Genomic DNA, 6,569 nt, shown 5'->3' on the forward strand with positions numbered 1-6,569 from the left:
TTAGAAATTAAACACGGATCACTCCATGTGTATAGCCCAGGGTGACTGCTATGCGCGTTCCTGAGCGCATAACCCAGCTCATCACACATCGCGGGTGCATTGCTTGTGTGCCTCGATCTGTGCTTAGCACATCGCTCAGCAGGGAGGCACCGCACACATAATTCATGTTACAACCTACCAGCAGTTGCAATTTATTTAATGACAGCACTTACAAAAATAATCTTTTATTCATAATACAGAAAACTGTCTATGTACTAAGCCTGGCAGACAAACTAAGTGGATGGAAAGAACAGCACCAGCCAAACAGCTCTCAACTGTCATGATACCGCAAATGTTTTTTTTTTAATGACAGTTAGGAGCTGATCGTCTGTTACTTTATCTCAACCCAGTTATCTTGCAGGCTTAGTACATGAAACCGTTACAGACTTACTCATGGGCCCGGGCGGGTACGCGCCTGTTACTGAGAAGCAGCGGTGGCCGCGCGTGCCGGTGAGAGTCCGCAGACAGCTGCAGCCGCGCACCCGCTCACTCACAGCTACCACCCGTTCCTACTGCTGCTGCTGCTGACATCCCATCTCACAGCAGGTTGCACGATGACACGTCACTTCCCGATTGCTGCACTTTTTTCTTCAATAAACTTTATTGACAATAAACATAATATATATCGCACATACGCGTGTCCTGATCATGAGGACTGGAGTCGAGAATCAAATGTGTGATGGTACTGGTCAGTGGCAGCCGTGTAACGAAAGATGTACAGCAGCAGGATACACTGTATTTTTTAATCCTGACCACGGCAATACATTTTTATTATAAACTGTCTAAACAGCATCTTATTAACATTATTGTCATGAGTTTGTAGTTGATCAAAGAATATGCTAATTATGAAATTTAGTTCTCTAATGTAAAACATAGCTATCGGTAACTTAAGTGGGGAAGCAGGGTCGTTTCAAGAGAGGGTGACCCGTTTGCTCACTCCCTATCGGGTTGGTTTAGGACATATGTACAAAAAAGTTGAAATAAGCAAAATGTTGACATTCGTTTTTTGGGTTAGGATTAGTGTACCACATCCCCTCGCTGCAAGCAGCACACTATTATATTTTGTCTCTATGCCCACATGTCGGTTTATGGAGGAAAAATAATAATGAAAAAAAGCATTTCAATCTTTTTTCCATGACGACCATTTTGTTGTGTCGACCTTTTGAGCATGTTGGCCTTTATGCTGTGTACACACGGGTACAATCAGCTTGAGATTTTGACTATATAGTAAAAAAATCTCATCGGGATTGCATGCAGATCCCATAGGTTTTTAACCCTTACGATCCCGATGCACGTTCACGTATCGCAAGCAGAAAGTCTTGGCTGTATTGACTATATAGTGCAGATCTGCACTATACAGTCAAAGTTATATGCACATCGCATGCATGCCGTCATGCATTGGACATCACTAATGGTGTGTACACACGGTCTGCACTATATAGTCATTGCAGCCCTGTCTATCTGGGTTTCGATTTGTACTGCCATGGGATCGCAAGGTTTCGATTTGTGCTGACTTGGGAGCACGCATCGGGATCGCAAGGTAAAAAAACCTGTGCGATCTGCATACAATTTAAACTATATAGTGCAGACTTTCTGCTTGCGATATGTGAATGCGCATCAGGATCATAAGGGTTAAAAACCCATGGGATCTGCATGCCGTCATGCATTGGACATCACTAATGGTGTGTACGCACGGTCTGCACTATATAGTCATTGCAGCCCTGTCTATCTGGGTTTCAATTTTTGCTGCCACGGTAGCGCACATCGTGATCGCAAGGTAAAAAAAAAAACTGTGCGATCTCGATGTGATTTTGAGGTACTTATGTATTATCTGGGCTGCCGATTTTTTGATTGTATGCCTTAACTTAAGGCATACAATCAGATGCGATGCGATATCGCATCGCATATGACCATATCGCCTGCGATGCGATGACCCGATTTTTCCATAGGATTCAATGTTAAAATGGACTGAGTCCATTTTAATATGGAATTCAATGGGAAAAAGGGGTCCTTTTCATACCCCTACTATCCAAGTGGGCATGGAGTTGGATATAAACCTGTGGCGAGCCACTGAGCCCGAAGCGTGGCGAGCGAACGGTATTCTGTGTCCACTCGCTACGCTCGCCACAGGTTTATATCCAACTCCATGCCCACTTGGATAGTAGGGGTATGAAAAGGACCCCTTTTCCCATTGAATTCCATGTTAAAATGGACTCAGTCCATTTTAACATGGAATCCAATGGAAAAATCGGGTCCATCGCATGCGATATGGTCGGATGCGATGCGATGGACCCGATTTCAAAATCGGCAGCCCAGTTAGTACATAAGTACCGATTTTGACTATATAGTCAAAATCTCATGCAGATTGTACCCATGTGTACACACCATAAGAGGCCCATTTATTATGGATTGTATTTTCAATGCGATCTGGGCGCAATATGCAATCCCATTGTATTAATCATTGATGACACTTAGGGATATGGGCTTTGAAAGGAGCCCGTTCCTGCTATGTGCTCTGCTGGCTGCCAGGTCAGCTAGATCGCACTGCTCACTTCTGGGGGCACACTCTGACCAAATGTGCAATGAGCTGTGTGGCCCATAGGCTACCATGGCAGTAGCTGTGGAGGACAATAGTGTGTATGCACTGAGCGGCTTTCCTCCCAGCGGTCATCGCTGCCCATAATCGCCCAGTGTGCATGGACCTTAAGATTGGATTGTATACAATTCTCTGGTAAATCACACATTAAAAACAATAATAGATAGTTGCACTGGTTGCCCTATATGACTAGAATAGCCTGGATATTCCATTCCTATATACACCACTGTTAAACAATGAAGCTGGTATAGGACCAGATGTATTAAGCCTGGAGAGGAGATAAAGCGGAGTTAAGGTTAAAGAAGATAAAGCACAAGCCAATCAACTCCCAACTGTCATTTTCAAACACATTTCATTGGCTGGTGCGTTATCTCCTTTCACTTTAGCTCTTCTAGAGGCTTAATACATCTTACCCATAGTTTCCATCTGTGGATTATTAGTATTGGCAATAGTGTCCCATTTTTATCCTTACGTGGTTGGTATTTGTAGATGGTGATACAACTGTGGGGTATATTCAATGGATGCCAGATCCATTCCAAAATTCTTTTGACAGAATGGGTCAGTCATCCATTATTCAGTGCAGCAGCCAAATCCGGATGTCGGATTTGGCCGCTGATTGATGCTCACCCGGCCGGCATGGAGACCAGGTGAGCGCAGCAGCCGGGACAGGGCCAGGTGAGCTGCTCTCACTCGGCCTGGCAGCAGGACAGATGAGTGCAGCAGGTGGGTATGGGAGGCGACCGACAGGAGGACGCATCTTGTAAGCTGCTGCTCACCCGGCGCAGTCCTCCCTGTCTCAATCCAGCATCTTTTTTCAATGTTGGATTGAGATTGCCAGAAACATGGCCAAAACCGAAAGGCCATGTTTTCCGTCAAAAGAAGGCGGATTTGTAGCTATTCCATCAATACACCTGGTTTTCGGAATGTTCCAAACTGCCGAAAAAACCCAGCTAACACTCCAATTAATTTTGAAAACTGCCATCTTTTCAGCAAGACATCAAGTTTTTACATCAATTGAATATACTCCCGAGAGTCTACTGGAGATTTTGCAGATAGGAGCAACGCCTGAATCTTAATGTTCCCCAGCAATGGAAGGTGGTGCAATTTGTGTTAAAAGAAGCCTCAGTTTGTCCAGCATATAGATTAGAGCACAGTTGTATGTTTTTTTTCCGGACTTTATTGAAGGGTCAGAGTAATGTAAGCAGTGAAGAGCAGCAGGTTCTTTGTGCGTTTCGCTATTCAGGGTAGCAGCAGCTGGGATTCCGATGTCGTACTAATGACTGTTGGAATCTAGACTGTCAAAGAGTCATCTGGCATCCTTTGGCTTTTGCTTCTTTTGGAACCTACATGCAGTAAACATTATACATGATTCCTAAAGTATAGGTCAAATTCTATATTATTGAAACATTGATCATGTATATAAGGATTTACAGCCCCAGAGAAGTTTGAAACATAGAATTTGATGGCAGATAAGAACCATTTGGCCCATCTAGTCTGCCCCTTTTTTATCCTTCAGGTAATATCAACCCTTTTTTATCCTTATTTCTTTGTAAGGATATTCATATGCCTATCCCAAGCATGTTTAAATTGTTCTACTGGTGTGTACACACTTGTACAATGTGCATGAGATTTTGACTATATAGTCAAAATCTCATCTGGATCTCATGCAGATCGCACAGGTTTTAACCCTTGCGACCCCGATGCGCGCTCCCATAACACAGCCAGAAAGTCTTGGCTGCATAGACTATATAGTGCAGTCTGCACTATATAGTCTAAATTGTAATTTAGTCTAAATTGTACCTTAGATGGGAGGCTATGGGTTTGGGAGTGTGGTGCCCCCTGTGTTGGTAGGGCTGGTCTGCTCCAGGTTAGCACACCCGAACACTCTATTAACACTTATTTTTTCCTATCACATTGTATATATTTTGATCACACCTTCACTTCCCTACATAGCACCTATGTGCTTCTTATTAACTCCTACTAATTTTCATTTGTGTGCTGCCCTGGAGTACTCAGCCTGTGCATGTTGGGGGCCCAGACCCATACCCAGTATTAGGGACCCCCAGTGACAGAGAGGCCTTGACGTATGGCCTGGGGGCTTAGCCCTATATCTGCAGATATATGCAACCAAGATTTCTGTATTATCTGATTATTATGTAGTTATTTTTCACTCAGTGTGCAATTGGGATACCAAATGTTTTATTCCACTTATCTACTACCCGTTCTGTGAAGTAATTTTTTTTATAACATTTCCCCTGTAACCTACCTCCCTCCAGTTTCAGTGCATGTCCACATGTTCTATTACTTCTTCTCCTTTGAAGAAACCTTCCCTTCTGTGCTATGTTAAAACCCTTGATATATTTGAAGATTTCTATCATGTCTCCTTACCTTTTTGGTTCCGGTTTATAGGTTTTAAACTGATCAAAACCAGTACTACCTAGACCTGGTTAATGATCTCCTCCCCTCCCTCCAATTTTGTTATATCTTTGGATGGGGTGTTTATAGGTATTACATTGATTACAGTGCTGGTTACCATACTAATGCTACACAACAAAGGAGCAAACCTATTTTTATTTTTTTATGAATAAATAGGCAATCCAGTATAACTCATTGGGCAGTATTCAATGTGAATACTGGCGACGCGCAGCGAATCCTGTTTAGGATTCGCTGCACATTCGCCACTGCTCGCTGCATTCCGGAGCCTCGCCGGCTCCGGTATTCAACGAGTCAGGGGCTCGCTGCCCGACTGGCGAATTTGAGCTCCTGCGGCGGATGCCGCAGGGAGCCTGAGGACGGTGGCAGGCAGGGAGATGGAAGTCTCTCTGCCTGCCCCAGAACGTTTGTGGGGGGGAGGTGGGCTCCCCGGGTGCCAGGCAGCACAGGCTGAAACCCCAGGGTTGCCAGCAAGGGACCGGGTATATTCACTACACCCGATCATGCATATGTAATGATCGGGTGAAGTGAATATATGAATATCTAATGAGCGGCTCGGCTCCGGCCCCCTGCTGGCTGGTCTGTGTAAAAAATAAATATATAAATATATATATATATATATATATATGATAGATCATCAGCCTCTATCTATTAGAGGTGGTGACAGATCTAAAAAATTGATTCAGCTAGAAACCCGATGGATACATCGGTTGGGTACCTTGGCCCCGATGGGGCATAATGAACACTCAGGTCTGAGCTCATTCCTATGATAATTGTAACATTGTATACATATTAAGTACATGTAATTGTTATGTTTAGTGTAACAAAGTATTGATGTTGATGTTCAGTGGTTACTGACACTGCCTTGCTGTTGTTTTACAGTTTGTTTTCATGTTGCTATGGTGATGGGCTTGCACGCTGACATCCTCTTGATGATGTCATCTCTTTGCGACTTGTACCTGGGAAGCGTCTCCGCCCCTGGGTCATGGCGCGCTAACTGGTTGCCTTTATAAGGTAAGAGCTTGATTTTATGTTTGTTACCTGACTAAAATGCCACAATAAAAGGCATTGAAACGTTATATATTACGTCAGTGTCTGCATATTCATTCAAGCCGTTTGGAGTGCCGTGCCCCGTCCCGACCTGTACTACATTACCTTGCACGGGCACCCGACGCAGCAAAGCATACTGCAGGAGAGCAGGATCCCCCTCTGCTCTATATATATATATATATATATATATTTTTTTTTTAAATTAAATATATATTCATGTGCTTACAGCACATGAATAAAAATAGCATGCCCCTCCTCAGAATAAAATTCCAGATTTTTTTACACCAATTGTAAAAAACAAAACCCTTTATTTGAAAAGTTCACCTTCCACTTCACCATAAAAAGATAGCGATTGCTACTCGGGAATCATGGCGAAAAAAACCTTGAAATGTATTCGCCATCTGGTCATTGAATAGGGTGATTCACCGTTTTAGTCAGAAATTCGCCTTAC

General features: G+C 43.5%; 1 protein-coding gene across 1 annotated transcript in view; it reads right to left on the bottom strand.

Moving 5' to 3' along the window:
• RINT1 (RAD50 interactor 1) overlaps positions 1-612 on the bottom strand; it is a 35,825-nt gene extending 35,213 nt beyond the window's left edge. The window contains exon 1 of the mRNA XM_083182995.1: positions 431-612. The gene's annotated coding sequence lies outside the window, so the exon portion shown is untranslated. The remainder of the gene's footprint in view (positions 1-430) is intronic.
• Positions 613-6,569: the final 5,957 nt, after the last annotated feature.

The sequence above is a fragment of the Crinia signifera genome, chromosome 4, assembly GCF_055691185.1.
Source record: "Crinia signifera chromosome 4, ASM5569118v1, whole genome shotgun sequence".
NCBI lineage: Eukaryota > Metazoa > Chordata > Amphibia > Anura > Myobatrachidae > Crinia > Crinia signifera.